This window comes from Gossypium raimondii, chromosome 11 (assembly GCF_025698545.1).
Source record: "Gossypium raimondii isolate GPD5lz chromosome 11, ASM2569854v1, whole genome shotgun sequence".
Classification (NCBI taxonomy): domain Eukaryota; kingdom Viridiplantae; phylum Streptophyta; class Magnoliopsida; order Malvales; family Malvaceae; genus Gossypium; species Gossypium raimondii.
The window spans coordinates 16,151,350-16,169,329 of NC_068575.1; positions in this window are offsets into that span (position 1 = coordinate 16,151,350).

Here is a 17,980-nt window from a genome sequence, read left to right on the forward strand (position 1 = left end):
CAAAAATAAACTCCTCTATGAACCCTTATCTCATATATATATAATCCAATCTCCCTTACATACATTCAACAAGTGTCACTTAAATTCAGAGCTTGTCTATTTTATTGCCCTTTAGACTCCAAAAGAAACATAAATAAAAACCATGCATAATAAATATTAAGACAGTCAATTCAGTTGGTTTCTAACCAAAGACTTCACAGCCCAACAAAAAGAGTACTAAGACAAACTGGGTGTATTATACATTTGACGATAAATCATACTGTAATTTGCCCTTTTTTTGTCCAGCTAAAACCTTTACTCTTTAGCTAATCAGAATAATCTAAAATAAAATTTCTACTTAATTACTCAGCTTATACTATACACCCACAAGTATACACCAAAAGACATAAATGGGCAAATTACAATCCACTAAACTTAGGTTCTTTCACTACTATATGCCTTATCCTTGAACCCGTCTGAATTGGGGTGTGACAAAATCTTTTAATGATTTGTTAAAGTGAAATTAGAACCTTCTTAATCTCATCGAAATATATTAAAACTTATTTAGAAACAGAGGTTTAACTTAGAAATTTGAATTTCGCCATTAAAGCGATCAATTTTTGACTAAAATCATTAGATCCATAACATTCTGATATAGTGGATCAACACTTTATTTAAAAATCTTAACAATCTTAGAACTTAACAAGTAAACAAAAACTCACCTTGATTCGAGAAGGGAAATGAATTGGGGATTGAATTTCGTGAAAATCCTTTAGGAACCGAATGAAGAAATTAATGTTGTTCTTGATGGTTTCCTTTGATATTGAGAGAGATTTTAGTGTTTGGGAGAGTGAAAATCAAATTGAAGAATTTTCTTGAAAGAAAATAAAGTGTTTTGGCGCTTGTAAAAATTTTCAAATGTTGAAAATAGAAGAGGGAAGAGACGTGTGTAAACTGTAGGGTGTAGGGAAAAATAGGCTGATTTAAAAACATTGGTACAATTGGATTTGGGCTACTCCCAAATTTTACCCTTTTACAAATCAGACCCCTTTTCTAGTTAAAAGTCTTTTTCTCGTTCCTTTTTAAAATTGATTTTGTTTTTGAAAGTCGTTTAAAGGAAAATATTTTTCAGTTTCTTAATTCTGAATTTCCAATCCCAATTTTAGACCATAATTTCAAAAATTAATTTTGAGGCCTAAATCGACAAAACCCGGTTCACTAACCCAAAACTACTAGGCCAAATTTTGAGATGTGACAACCTCTTACCTTAACCCTCTTGAGATCAAAACCCTAGTTCTTGCTTTTCCTCCCCTTTAACACATCTATGGAGATTTTCTCATGAAACTAAGGTACTCATTAGCCTTCTCTATAGTTTTTACTTAAGAAATACCAAATAAAAAGGAAGGTTTTAAGCTTGGATTTGCTCAACAATGGTGGGAGGATTTTTTTTTAAATAAAATGAAAGTTTGGTGGAGAACAAGTGGTGGGTAACGGTTTGGCTAGATGAAATGGAAGACAATTTTTCATCTTTTTTCTTCACTTTTTTACACAATTCTACTAAAATATCTTATCATTTTTAATTAAAAGGTAAAATTGCTAATAAGTCCTCTGGCCATCCATCTTTACAGTTTAGCCCCTAATTATTATGTCTAAAACTATCTACTTGGCTAATTATTTTTTTTTATCTTTCTTCATCTTTCATAATCCCTAGGATGACTCGTACTTAACTTTTAGTAAAATTTCTTCTTAATCCTCCTTCCTTTCTACCACTACTATGTATCTCCTAACTTTTTATTTTTCCTACTTTGGCCACAACAATTCCTATACTCTTTCAATTAAGTCAATACTTATATTAAAATTTTCCTATATAATGAGTGTTTTCTAATTTCTTAATGATTTTTAATACTTTCTAATTTAACACGTAAAATTTCTATTTATTCTATTTCAAAACTTTTCGACTAAGTCCTAACTCAATACCTCACTGTACCTATCTCTGAGGAATATTGTGGATGTTAAAAAGCAGCTAAGAGATATGTACAATAGAAAACTGAAGAAATAAAGAATTTGATGTTTTTCTCTTGATTTTTATGATTGGATGCTCTTCCCATGTGTCTTCAAGTGTTATTGGCTTGAATTAATCTTGAGCATTTAAAGTCGTTGGCAGAATTAATATTGAGCATTTAATGCAACCTGCAAGGTCAAGTCTCAATACTTGAGGGACATGTATCGAGACTTGGCTGAAAAATAGCCACTGGAAGTCTTGAAGTCTCGAGAATAGACAGGCAAGGCTCGAGACTTAAGGGTAAGTCTCGATACTTAGACTAGTAAGTTTCGAGACTGTACTACTCTCATTTATCTTATGCTTACTGTCTTCATAATTCTCGATACTATCCACCTAAGTCTCAAGACTTAGTTGCTAGGTATCAAGATTTAGGTGGTAAGTCTTGATATTGTACCCTTCTTAAAATCTCTATTTGAAATTGCTTGAGGTGGTCTTGAGACTTTTATAGGTAAGTCTTGATACTTAGCCTAGAAAATGTATTTTAAGGCTTGGGAACTATTTTGAGGGGCCTTCGAGTTATTCAAAAATATTTGTGAATTGCCCAAGCCATTTGAGAATATTATTTTGAGTTGGAGACTCTTGAAAATAAATTAAACATATTTGATAGAGGAATTTAGAAATTTATTTTGTTATATCAAAATATTTTGAAATCAAAGCTAACATAAAGTAAATAGATTAACTTATCAATTTTCGTAAAGTAAAAATATGAAATTGAATTATACTAAAACCATATTCTCATTTGTATGTATTGAATGTTTACAAGTATAGTACAATCAAAGTATAAGTATAAATACATGTCCCAGTCACCACCAAATATAGAATTAAACCATTACAACACAAATATAGTAAGAATTGAAATAAAAAATTAAACTATTACACATGAAAATAATCTATCGTAGAACTCGAAGATTTACACATTTAATTAAAAATGATAAAATCTTAAGCCTCCACACACACAAACTCAGGACTTTTGCCTTTGCATCGTGTGGCCACCTCCTTTACTTCTTATTTTCCACAAAAATCAAAAGGCGCCACCATTTTTCTTTCTTTTTGTTGTGGGCCAATTTATCCCAGGGCCCAATAAGACCCAACACCCAAAATCAAAATAAATAAAACCCAAAAAAATATACATATATATATTAAACAGTCCATGACCCATTACATATCAAGCCCAATTGACCCAATTACAACCAAACCAAGCCCTAAACCCTAAACGGCCCAATGGAGCCCAAAACTAAAAATTTTTTCAGAAACCCTAGGGTTCCCTCCTTCCTTTGCGCCGCTGCCTCTTTTCGAGTCACCTGAGGTGCCTCGTCCCGAGGTTTGCCTCCTCCCTCTGGCCCTTGCACCGAAATGGCAAGGTCACCTCCGTTGACCTTGCCTAACCCTGCAAAACCAAGCAAAAATGGACGACAGAACACAGAGAAAAGAAAAAAAATCTTTGTACTCAGCTATAAAGCCAAAAGGATGTAATTTTTAACTGGATCGAATACTCAGAGAATTCAAAATCAATAGAAAAATCCCAAAAGGTTTACCTCTACTGCTTTTTTATTTTTGTCTCATTTTTTGTCTACTGTTATTTATTTTTATTATATCAACACATATGAAAGTAAAATAAAAGGAAAAAAGGGAGTAAAAAACTTGCCTGTATTCGAATATTCAACGCTGAAGAAGGCCGAGGAAGTCACCTCCGATGATAGGCGGTCAGAAACCGAAGGGTTTCTTGGGCTTTTGGGGCATTTTTGTTAATATTTCGAGGGTTTTGAACTCGGATTTGGGTTTAGAAAGGTCGAAAAGACCGGGTAAGAGATTTTCTACCTTTTTCAGCCACCGCAGACGGTGGTGCCATCGCCAAAGATCAGCGACCAGCGTGGTGGCCGACGGTCTAATGTTGCCCGGACTCCTGGCCGGACTTACTGAGGGGAGAGGATTTTTCGGAGAGTTTTTGTTTTTTTTTTCAGGGAAGGGTTAAAATGAATTTTTTTGGAAATTTTTGGGTTTATATAAGGTACCAAAACGGTACCGTTTTGGGGCGCCTCCCAGACGCCTAAAACAGCGTCGTTTTGGGGAGACCGACCTGATCCGACCCGCTCCAGCAAAGGGATCCGCGTGTTTTCTTTAAAAGGGATATTTCGCGCACAGTCCCTCTGATTTTGGAACGTATTGTAATTTGGCCTTTTTTTCGTTCTTTCCTTTTATTTTGAATTAGCTGCATAGTTTATTTTTATTTCATTTTAGTCCATTGTAGAGCTGCGTTTTGGGGACTTGGTTTATTTCCTATTTTGGTCCCCCTCCTTTTGTATGTGTCACAATTTAATCCTTTACGTTTTTTTCGAATTCACCCCATATTTTCGTTTTTATTTCAATTTAGTCTGTGTTTTTTTAGCAATTTTACTATTCAGTTAATTATTTCAATGTTATTATCATTATCATATTATACCATTATTATTATTATTTATTCATTTATACTTTTTAAATTTTAAATTTTGTTATATATATATACATACTTGCTTTTTTATGATATATATACATGTATATATTTTATACATTGTCTACATATACATATATATACTTATACATTCTTTATATATTTTATAACTTATATGCATATCTATATATCTATGTACATATTCTGCTTTTCATATATATATATATACATACTTTTATATACCTTCTATAATTTTTATATACATGCATGTACATATACATATTTTAATGTACATATGTATATATGTATGTATATGCTTACTTATATATTTATATATATATATTATACAATAATTTTGAAATATAGACATACATATATTTTCATATTTCCATAATTTTATGTATATAGACATATATATCTTTTATATTTTTATAGTTCTATTTATTTTCTTGGTTTATTTCTTTATTTACATTTTCATTATTATTTTGAAAGAATGTTTTGATTTTATTTGCTTATATGTATTGTTATTTTGTATGTCATTGATTTGCCCTTTTTATCCAGTTTATTTTCATTGCTATTACTCATATTATTTATGCTACATCATTGTATTCATTAACATTTTGTTACGCATACTAATATTCTTTTAAAGATTTCAAAATAAAGCAATGTTTTGCGTTTGGAAATTCGAGAAACGTGCCCTAATGTGCTGGGTTTCGATTTTTCTCGTTCGACCAAATAGCCAAATATCCTTTTAAAAATTTGAAAATAAGGCAATGTTTTGCGTTTGGAAATTCGAGAAAACGTGCCGTAATGTGCTGGGTTTCGATTTTTCTCGTCCAACCAAATAGCCAAATATCCTTTAAAAAATTTCAAAATAAGGCAATGTTTTGCGTTTGGAAATTCGAGAAAATGTGCCCTAATATGCTGGGTTTCGATTTTTCTTGTTCAACCAAATAGCCAAATATCCTTTAAAAAATTTCAAAATAAGGCAATGTTTTGCGTTTGGAAATTTGAGAAAACGTGCCCTAATATGCCGGGTTTCGATTTTTCTCGTTCGACCAAATAGCCAAATATCCTTTTAAAAATTTCAAAATAAGGCAATGTTTTGCGTTTGGAAATTCGAGAAAACGTGCCTTAATGTGCTGGGTTTCGATTTTTCTCGTTCGACCAAATAGCCAAATATCCTTTTAAAAATTTCAAAATAAGGCAATGTTTTACGTTTGGAAATTTGAGAAAACGTGCCTTAGTGTGCTAGGTTTCGATTTCTCGTTCGACCAAGTAGCCAAATATCCTCCTAAATCTTAATCCTTGTCATTCGAGTTTTTCAAGGATCGTACTTTAAATCTCTTTAAGGTTTTCAATTTTCAACATTAAGACATTAATTAATCAACTAGGTACCAATTTTTGGGCATTACGAGGGTGTTAATCCTTCCTTGTACGTAACCGACTCCTGAACCTATTTCTCTGAATCTTGCAGACCAAAAGCATTGTTTTAATAAATCTAAGCCGTTTATTAAAAACAACCGTTTTACGAGGTGGCCCGATCACATCTCATCAAAAAAAGATTGGTGGCGACTCTCGTTTTTGTTTTCGTTTTCAAAACCCAAGTTGACCTCGTTTTATCAAAAAAATGGTGTCAACAACTTGGCGACTCCACTAGGGATCCAAAATAAGAGAGTCAAGCCACGTGTTGATTACTTTTTGTCGAAAATTAAAATTTTGGTTTAAATGTACGATCCTTTCATTGCATTTCATCGGTCTTTATTACAATTTTCATCAATGTGGTTATAATCACTGTGTTAGTTAAGTTTTTGCACATTGCATTGCATGACCACTCGCTCTTACCCTTTTAAGTGGGAGTGAGAAGCTATTTCCTTCGTGAGGTTTTCACCTCCGTGCAGGATAGTGGATCACTTTTGGGATACATCCGTACCTATGTCTTCGTGAGATTTTCATCTCCGTGCAGCCATAGGGAAATGTATTCCCCTGAACTGAACTCGGTCCATATGAGCTTATAACAGGTGAGGATCGAGGAATTTGCTGGTTCGGGTACTTTTACTTTAAAACCAAATCACATATAGTGAACCTTAGGAACCCACCCTAGGTAAGAACCACTTCGAACCCATAGTAGATACCCAAATAGGTGCTTTATTTTTTCTTGCTTGTATTGGGTTTTATTTTGATACTAACTTGTTGTTTTGTTTTGACTGCATTGCATTTTGACTACATGGCATTTCATTAAAAGGTGTTGATTCACATTTGGTTACTAGATAGAAAAGCCAATCACGGAAAGTGAATTTCTTGATAAAATAGAAGATAATGCGGTTATTCGGATATGGTCAAAAAACACAACTCGAGAAAGGTGATAGTCTGATGAGGGGGTACACATCAAAATTATGGGATTTCACTAGTATCAACGTAACTCAGAATAATCTTCAAGAGTTGAAAGAAATTTGGGCTTAATGGGATGATGAAGTCAAACAGTTGTTTTACTATAATTATGATGATTTGCCCTACTTGCTCACATCAAGGTGGATGAGCATTTATTTCGAGCTCTGGCCAAATTTTGGAATCCTGCTTATAGCTGCTTCACCTTCAGGGAGGTAGACATGGTGCCTAGTGTGGAGGAGTATACAACTTTACTTCGTTGTCCAAGAATCCAAGTGGAAAAAGTTTATTCTAGAGCTGCCAATGTTCTAACTTTTACAAAGAAGTTAACGAAAATCACTGAAATGAGCGAGCAATGGGTCGCACCACGAATCAAACAAAAAGGAGAAAACAAATGTATCCCTTGGAAAAGTTTGCGAGATCAGATTTTGGCACACCCTGATACAAACAAAAAGGCTGAAGAGGATTTAGATAGTCTAAAAACAAATTATAAAAAGCTGCGTCTGTCAATAAGAACTGCGGGTTTGGGTAAAAAGTCGGAGCAATGGTGACAGAAGATCAAGGAAGAAAAGACCAAAGCTGATCAGTGGGAAAAGAAATTTCAAGATGCCCAAGCTCGAGAGAGCGCTTTGGAGAAAAGCTTGCTGGAAGGCCGAAATGAAGAAGCAAGATTAAAAGCTCGGGTAGTGAAGTTAGAAAAGTCGCTTCACCTGTGCCATAGTCGTAACTCTATGATCGAGCTAAGAGCAAGTTTGAGTAAAATTGAAGAATTGAAGGAAAATATAGGAGAGCTTGAAGACGCATTGCAAAATTCTGAATTACAAGTAGAACTTCTTGAAAGACGCAATGAACAGTGCCAAGAGCAGCTCCATCATTTTCAAAATCAAATTAGAGATAGAGATTACATTATGGGCGAAGCTGTGACTCAAGTGCGGGAAGTGGCTGATCATTTGCAAACCTTAGCGGTTCAGGCCGATATACTGAGTTTGAAATATGAATCGGAATCAATTCGGGGTCGAGAGTTAGCTTGGCTCCTTAGGAGAGTTAAGGCTTTAAGCATAAAGGCAAAGCCGTATATGTAATCCACTTTATGTAAAGAATTTTGTTTTCTAGTCAAGTATTTCTAATGAAATTGAATTAGAATCAATGCCTTTTTGCATCCATTCATTTGCATCACATTTTATCATATGCATTAAAGTTTCAAAAAAAGGGCCCTAATTTATTAAAACTATGACAGTTATCCTGGAACATCCTTACGGTACAAGAAAGAAGACAAAAGCAATGGACCAAAGGTTAGAAAGGTTGGAACAAATGCAAAAAGAAATGCAAGATAAGATGCAAGAACAATTGGATAAAATCCAACAAGACGCGCTGGAATCCCAAAAAACTATGATGAGCCAACTGGCACAATTATTGGCTGATAAAGGAAAGAGCTCTGTAATCAATTTGGGAGTTGATCGGGAGAACCCTGTTTATCCTCCAAGTTTTGCCCCAACGAACACTCAGGCACAACCGGATATGTGTCCACATAGAGTGCGTGATCACATTAGACCTCAATGCCAAGTCGGCGCCTCAGCACCGATGAACTTCCAGACAGGCTCAAGTTCCAACCCAGGAGATAATCCAACAAACCCCGTTATCCCTAATCTGGACAATGTAGCGGAAGTAGAGAAGGCAAAGGTGGATTTACCAAAGCAACTTGAAGATAGGTGTAGGTGGTTAGAGGAAAAGTTCATTGCAATGGAAAGTGCTGATTACCGTTGCAAGATCGATGCCAAAGACCTGATTTTGGTCCCTGACTTAGTTCTCCCACCTAAGGTTAAAATGCCAACATTTGAAAAGTATAACGGGACTAGCTGTCCTGAAGCCCATATCACTATGTTTTGTCTGAGGATGACGGGATATATCGACAATGATCAATTGTTAATTCACTGTTTCCAGGACAGTTTGATCGGAGCTGTGGCCAAATGGTATAACCAGCTGGGTTGTGCCCAAATTTGCTCATGGAAAGATTCGGCACAAGCCTTCATGAGACAATATAGCCACGTAGCGAACATGACGCCCGATAGGATCACGCTACAAAACATGGAGAAGAAACAGAATGAAAGCTTCAGGCAGTATGCCCAGAGATGGAAAGAAATGGCAACTCAAGTCCAGCCACCTCTTCTGGAAAAAGAAACCACAATGCTTTTCATCAATACTTTAAAGGCCCTGTTCATCACCCATATGTTGGGAAGCGCCACTAAGAGCTTCTCAGATATAGTGATGACCGATGAAATGATTGAAAATGCGGAAGAAATGGTAAAATAGATGCGGGGGAAAACTTTAAAAGACCGACTTCAAGGAAGAAAGAAGGCGAGGTAAATAATATGAGTACATACAACAAGGGATATGCAAAGCCAATCACCGTTGGTTCACTAAGGACGGTAGCTACCAGTCATCAAGGCCTTCCGGGCAGGAGTCCAATTCGAGGTCAGAAAGACCCCAGTTTACACCTATCCTGATAACGTATAGAGAGTTGTACCAAAATCTATTTAATGCACATGTGGTAGCTCCTTTTTATCTAAAACCCATGCAACCCCTGTTCCTTAAGTGGTATGACGCAAACGCTCAATGTGAATATCATGCAGGGATAACGGGGCATTCGATTGAGAATTGTGCTGCGTTCAAGAAGGTGGTCGAAAGACTCATCAAAATGGGTATTGTAAAGTTAGATGACCCATCCGGACCACATGTAGCAGGAAACTCGTTGCCTGATCATACGGATAAAGGGGTAAATACGATAGACGAGGGTGGAAGTAAGAAAATTAAGGCAGACGTGATGGAGGTACGAACCCCATTGAAATGTGTTTTGGAACAGATGGTATGTAGGGGTCTAATCACTTGAGATTTAGACGAAAGGCCTAAAGGGGCAGGAATATACTGTGAGTTCCATGCCAAGAAGGGTCATAATATCCAAGAATGTGCAGAGTTTAAGACCATGGTACAAAATCTGATGGACAATAAGGAGATAGAGTTTTATGAAGAATTCAAGGAATTTGAAGAAAAAGAGATCTGCGCCTCAGAGAAAGGACCCATAGAAAGGTTCCAGAAGGTCAATCACCCAGTGGTGATTATTTCACGGCCAATGAAGTAGATATTGTCTTCCTGTACTGGCAGTGAAGTAGATCGAAAGCACCAGCCCTATCTTCCTGAGAACAGTGGAGTAGGTCGAAGATTGTAGATCTTATCTCCCTAAGCAGTAGTGGAGCATATCGAAGACGGTGAATCTTATCTTCCCAAGGTAGTAGGGAAGCAGATTTAAATCACCTGTAACACCCCTTACCCGAGACCGTTTCCAGAGTCGAGCACGAGGCATTACTTAGCTTATCTTACCAATTCGGAGCATAAAAACTAGGTTTGAAAATTTATTTCACTATTTACAGCAAATCTGTCCAATCGCACAGCAGTTACTAAATTAATTATAACTTGAGCTACAGAACTCGAAATTTAATTCCGTAAATTTTCCCTGAAACTAGACTCATATATCTACTCACCATAAAATTTTTAGAATTTTTAGTTTAGCCAATTAGTACAGTTTATTAGTTAAAGTATCCCCTATTTCACCACCTGACTGCCCTGACCTCTAGTCACTAAAAATAAGTTTTCTCACTGTATGATTTTCATATGAAGTTTTTACTTGTTTCAGCAGAAAATAAACTCAATGAGAAATCTATACATATAAACTATAACTCATAACCATTTTTGTACAATTTTAATGATTTTCTAAACTCAAAACAGGGACACCAAAACTGTTCTGACCCTGTCTCACGAAAATTCACATATCTTAAAATATAAAATTCCTTTCGCTACACGTTATTTTTCAATGAAAATAGACTCAACAAGATTTAATTCCATATATCATTCACCCTCTAATTCATTTTATACTATCTTGAGTGATTTTTCAAAGTCACGTCACTGTTGCTGCCTGAATTCTGTTTCTTTGCAAAATTTCATCCTTTCATGATTTCCATACATAATTTATCACCTAGACTCTTATAACAACAAATACCTTCATACTTAACCATTTTAATAACCATACATCATCAAATACTTACACACCATTCTTTAGCAAAATCATAATCACAAACATACAAAATAACTAAATCCCTATACATGCCATAACTCAAACGTGATTCGATATAAAATACCGAAAGCGCTTGTGGTTGATAGTGTGGACGATCTCCGACTTCTTTAGGATCCTTGAAGTAGCTTTGCAATACTATAAGAGAAAGAGAAATAAAAGAAGTAAGCATAAAGCTTAGTAAGTTTACTAGCAAATAAATAACAATATTTAACTTAAATAATTAAACTCAAATGTCTATATCTCTAGTTTACTCTTTAGTTAATCTCATACTAGTTCTCTTGCTTGTTTACTTAGAATACTTGTGTACATAACTTACTCAACTCTTGCTGCATCGTTGAACATCAATTGATAGTATAATAAGTTCTTAACTCTTATAACTTACCCGAGCTTGCCATTTATGCTTTAAACCGAACTTTAATGAACATAATTCGCTTACAAGCCCGTTGAGCTACATTGGAATAATAAGGATACTCGGTCTCTTCTGATAATAACATGCCAAAGCCATGTCCTGACATGGTCTTACATGGGATGTTCTCATATCGGTGCCCATGCCATGTCCCGACATGGTCTTACTGGGACCTCTCATCTTGGTACAACGCCATGTCTCGAGACATGGTCTTACATGGGACCTCTCATCTCGGTGCCAATGCCATGTCCCGACATGGTCTTACATGGGACCTCTCATCTCGGTGCCAATGCCATGTCCTGACATGGTCTTACATGGGACCTCTTTACCCAAATGTCATGACATTCATATCTAGTACCATCCTTATGTATCAACGGGACTTTTTAATTTTAATTCTCTATCATTTCATGCTTAGATCATCATCAAATAAATTCATAAAATAAATTCATAGTTTCTGGAAAATAACAGCATTGATAATAAATATTGAAATATTGCATTTATTTACCGTAAACTTACCTCGGTACCAATTATAGCCAAATTCACCAACTTAGTCTTCAACTTTATTCTTCCCTTTGTCTAACCTCGAGTTTCGTACTTCTTGATCTAAAAGAGTAAATTTAACTTATTTAATAATCACATTCATCAAAACAGCCCTCGACTCTAACTTTTTCAAAATTACAATTTTGCCCCTAAACTTTTACATAATTACATTTTTCCCCAAGGCTCGGAAATTAAACTTCATCTCTTATTCTTATGTTTTATAACATTCTAAACATTTTTCCCTTCTATGGCAACATCAAATTCCCACTCTAACATGTACTTATGAACATTAGGTATTTTTACCGATTATGTCGTTTTACTCGTTTTCACTTAAAATCGCTTAGCAAAAGTTGTTTAACATAATTTCTAGCTTCATATTCTATCATAAAACATCAAAATAAACACTTTTCACCTATGGGTATTTTTCCAAATATAAACCCTAGGTTAAATTATTGCTAGAATAAGCTAAATTAAGCTACCGGACTCCAAAACGTAAAAACATTAAAACGGGACTTGGGATCACTTACTATGGAGCTTGGAAGCTTGAAAACCCTAACTATGGCTTCCCCTTGCTGATTTCGTCCTAATGAAGAAGATGATGATTTTTCCATCTTTTCCCTTTTAATTCATTTTAATTACTAGATTACCAAATTGCCCCTAACTTAAAAATTTTCTATTTCACTTATCTCATGTCCATTTTGTCTACCAAGTTACCAATGGTATAATTACCATATAAGGACCTCCAATTTAAAGTTTCATAACAATTGGACACCTCTAACATGTAGAACTCAACTTTTGCACTTTTTACAATTTAGTCCTTTTGACTAAATTGAGTGCCCAAACGTCGAAATTTTCGAACGAAATTTTCACAAAATCATTTTGTGAAATTGTAGACCATAAAAATATAAGAAAAATAAAATTTTTCTCATCGGATTTGTGGTCCCGAAACCACTGTTCCGATAAACTCAAATTTGGGCCATTACATCACCAGTCCTATCTCCCTAAGTAGTAGTGGAGTAGGTCGAAGATTGTAGATCCTGTCTCTCTAAGCAGTAGTGGAGCAGATCGAAGACGGCGAATCTTATCTTCCCAAAGTAGTAGGGAAGCAGATTGAAGCCACTAGTCTTATCTCACTAAAGTTGCAGTATAGAAGACTGAGGATAGCAGATCCTATCTCTCTGAAGTTGCAGCGGAGCAGATTGAAGCTATTAATCCTATCTCCCTGAAGTTGCAGTGGAGCGGATTAAAATGATGAATCCTATACCTCTGAAGTTGCAGTAGGTCAGATTAAATTTACCATAATAAGTCTTATCTCCTTAAAGTTGAAGTGGAGCAGACCGTTGATAGTGGATCTTATCGTGTTAGACTTCATCCCCCTGAAGTCACAGTGGGGCAGGTTAAAGCAACAAGTCTTATCTCCCTGACATTGCAGTGGAGTAGACTAAAACCATAAACTTCGTCCCCCTGAAGTTGCTGCGAAGAAGATTGAAGATACAAGTCAGAACTCTCTGAAGTGCAGTGAAGTGGATCGAAGCAACAAGACACAGTGGACTGGAACGAAGTTATTTGAAGAAAAGAAGCACCAGAAGAAGTCAAGACTCGGTGAGACCGGGTAAAATTGGTCTTTCTTAGACTTTGCTCTGTTCGTTACACAACAACGAGCAAAGAGGGGTAGCTGTACAGCCCATTTCAGCCCGATACCCCATCATAGACCCAAACTACATGGCCCAAATACAAAAAAACAAAAGCCCAATTGGCCCAATGGCCAAGTTAGGGTTTGAGAAAAAAAACCCTAACAGTCTGGCTCGTCCAGCGTCGCTCCTCTGCCTCCTCCCATGTGTGCCTTCAGCGCGCACCACGCCCGAGGTCTGCCACCGCCAGCCGGCCTTACACCGAAACGGCAAGCCACTCCTCTGACTTGCCTTGCCAAGACCTGCAACAAACACGAAAAATGAAACAGACACAGACACAGAAGAAAAGCAAAAGCAAACAAAATATATTGTAAATCGGATATAAATAGCCTAAAAGATATTGTAAATGGGGAAGATTATATCAAAAGATTCAGAAAATAAAGGGCAAAAAAAAGCATTTAAGGTGATTTTTCTGTTTCAGATCTGTTGTTTTTTTTTCTATTTTTCTTCTTTGCGTATATAAACGAAAAGCGAATAAAAAAGAAAACAAAGTACCTGAATCGCCTCATAGCATCGCCGTCGGTGGCCCTTCGCCGTCGTCAGATCCGGGCTCAAAAGAGGGCTAGGGCTTTTTTCTTTTCTTTTTTCTTTCGGCGTCTAGGGTTGAAAGGGCTTGGCCTTTGAACGCGCCGTAAAACGTGGGCTAAAAATACCCTTTTGAGCATTGCCGACCACCGCCCACGGTGGAGATAAGGCGGTGCAAGGGTGGAACCCTAGGCCGAATTCGGATGGCTATGGGGGAGGCAGAGAGTGTTTGCCTGTTTTTTTTATTTTTGAAGCTGATTAGAATGAAATTTAGGTTTTTTTTAGTTTTTATAGCATTTAAAATGGCGTCGTATTTGGACTTTGGGTTCAAAGGCCAAAACGACGTCGTTTTGGTCTCTGACCCGCGCTCGACCCGACTCGATTAGCCAGGATCTACGTGTTTTAGCCTTGAGGGTTTATTTTCGCAGGCAGTCCCTATGTCTTTCAAGCGCACTTCAATCCAGTCATGTTATTTCCTTTTAAATTTAACCTCCTATTTTATCTTTGTTCCATTTTAGTCCCCATCGAAGTTGAGCGTTTTGATGGCCTGGGGTATTTTCCTTTTTGGTCCTTCTCCTTTCGCGCGCATCACAGTTTGGTCCTTCCTCTTTATTTTATTTTTGATTTTATCCCAAATCTTTGTTCTAGAATTCAAATTGGTCTTTTTGTTGTTATTTTGTTATTTTAGTAACAAATATAATTATTATACTTGTTTTTTTTTCATTATTATATTATATTAATGTTGTTTACTAATATTGTATTATTATTACTATTATTATTATTATTATTATTACCAAATATTTATCTATACTTTTTAATCCCAAGTTTTATTATATATATATACATATCTTTTATAATATATACATACACATATTTTACAATCCGTACATGTCCATACACATATATTTCGTTTATATTTTATAACTTCAAATATATATATATATGCTTGCATTTTATGGTATATACATACGCACATATTTCTAATTTTTATAAACATGTATGTATATATACTTACATATATTTCATAATTTTATATATATCTATATACATATATACATATTTTAATTTACGTACACATATATGTATATATGCATACTTACATATATTTTTATATTGCATAATTTTTAAAATATATATACATATTTTTATTTTCATGAATACATACACATACTTACATATTTTTATATTTTCATATAATTTATATATATATATACCTATATATTTTTAGATATATACATACTCATGTTTTTTACGCTTTATAATTCATATATGTACATAGATATGCATATTCGTTTTCATAGATATATGTCTATACATTCACACATTTTATAATTTATAACTTAAATATATTGATATACATACATAAATATTTTATCTTTTATTATTTATTATTGTCGTTCTATTTGACATTTATTTCTTCATTTATTTATGTGTTCATCATTTTTTAGGAAATGCTTTAGTTCCTTTTTATTCACTTATTATTTCATATATACTTGATTTGTTTTATGTATTTTTTTTTTGATTGTTGCTCATATTAGTTATGCTTGTATTATCATGTTCATTGTCATTTTGTTATACATATTAATATTGTGTTTATTCCTACCATTTTATGTTAAATTAATTTGATTTAATGTAAATCATGGCTTTAAAATAAGTAAAATTTCGTGTTTAGAATCGAGAGGATTGAGCCCTAACGTATTGGGTTCCAATTTTCTTCGTTGAATCTAAATAATCGAGAATACTCTTTAATCAAAAACATAAATAAAAAGCTCAGTATCGAGAATTCAATATGTTGTGTCCTAACGCATTGGATATAAAACGTTTTCTCGAGATGAGGATTTTTCTAAAAAAATAATAAAGGTAGTATTTTGCATTTGGAAATTCGAGAAAGTGTGCCTTAATGTGATGGGTTTCGATTTCTCGTTTAGCCAAATAGCCAAATACCCTCTTAAAGTTTCAAAGTATGGGTTTTGGAAACCATAAGGTGATCTTGGTTTCGAGAGTTTAAAGTATCGTATCCTAATGTACTGGATGTGATATTCTTTCGGAACAAGAGAATCTCAAATTTCAACCCATATTGTTCGAAAGTTTTTAGGATCGTATTTTTAAAATTCTTCAAAGTTTTCAATTTTCGACTTTAAGACATTAACTAATCAACTAGGTACCAATTTCTGGGCGTTACGAGGGTGCTAATCATTCCTCGTACGTAACCGACTCCCGAACCCATTTTTCTGAATTTCGTGGACCAAAATCGTTGTTTTAATAAAATCAAATCGTTTATTAAAAGCAACCACTTTTTGAGGTAATCTAATCACACCTCATTAAAAAGGATTGGTGGCGACTCCCATTTTCGTTTTCGTTTTTAAAATTCAAGTCGACCCCGTTTTATAAAAAAAAAATAGTGTAAACACTTTTAATTTAGTAATATCGGTCGGGCAATGCCAAATAGCTGCAAATCGCAAAAGAATCAAAGATACAAATATATATATTATCAAATTTTTTTTTTATTAATTTATTTGAGGCTTAAAGGTGAAGAAGAGTGTGCATGTGATGCAAGGTCATACATCCAAATCATCCCTTAAAAGAACTCCTTATCACTTGGGCTGGATTTTTCACTAAAATTTAGGCCTACTACTTTCCCAACTCAGAATTCCCTGTCTATGTAGGCCACCTTTACCCAAGTTTATCTCTATTTCCCTGGCTACCTGAAAAGATCTGGTGCATCCAACTTATCCTCAAATGACACCTTACCTGCTTACAAACACGTCTAAATACTACAAGCTACCCACATGTCCATCTAACTGCTTCACTTCATGTCCATATGTCTAGTTCTGTTTTTGGTTATATTGGGAGAAAAAATGCTATTCACTCTATGGGTAGGATAAGTTAGAATGTCATGGCTTTGGACCCCCTTTTTTTTTGGTAGAGATTAGATACCCCTCCCAAACTCCTTTTTACCCCATTTAAAAAAAATGCACAACAAAATAGTTAAATATAAAAACCATTCCAATTTGTGTACTTTTCTATTTTTGGAATATATTCTTTACATTTTTATTTTTAAAAATTTAATTCCTCTATCTTTTAAATTTAAAAATTCTAGTCTAGTCATTAATCTCTTAATTTTTTTACTAAATTTGTTAGTGTGACATTCTAAAATTAAAGAAAATTACTCATTCGATAATCTTGTCACAAAATGGTATTGTAATGATATTAAATTTAACAAAAAATTTAATGATGTTAATAATTCTTTAAATTTACATCAATATTTTAATTTAAAATAAAATATTTAGATTAACTAATGGTATTACAAACATCAAGCCATCAAGGTACCAAATTATGGATAAAATTAAATTATAATGATCAAATATTAAATTTAAGCATAGTATAAGGACTGAAATTGAAATTTAACCATTTTGTATAATTAAAAGGTAAAGGAACTACAATTGAAATTGAACCGTTATTATTAGTGATGTTAAAAAAAAAACAAGTAAGGCCATGTGTAGTATAGATTGAGGTCATGGTTACATTAAAATCTATTGATGATGATTTTGTAACACCAAAACAATAACACGTAGAATAATTATTTAGTTCTAGTTTTAAGATACATTTTATTTAAAGAGTAATTATTGGGCATACAAACAGTGTAATTATATATCTTAATTAGTTTGTATATCCATACGATGTATAGGTTAATAATGTTTGTTAATGTTGTTATTTTAAGTTGTTTGTTTGTTTAATATAAAAATTGTAATGGAAGTGTTAGACTGTAGTGGTTATTATGACTTGGCACTATTAAAATTATGTAATGTAATACTCCAAACCCAGCCTGGACGTT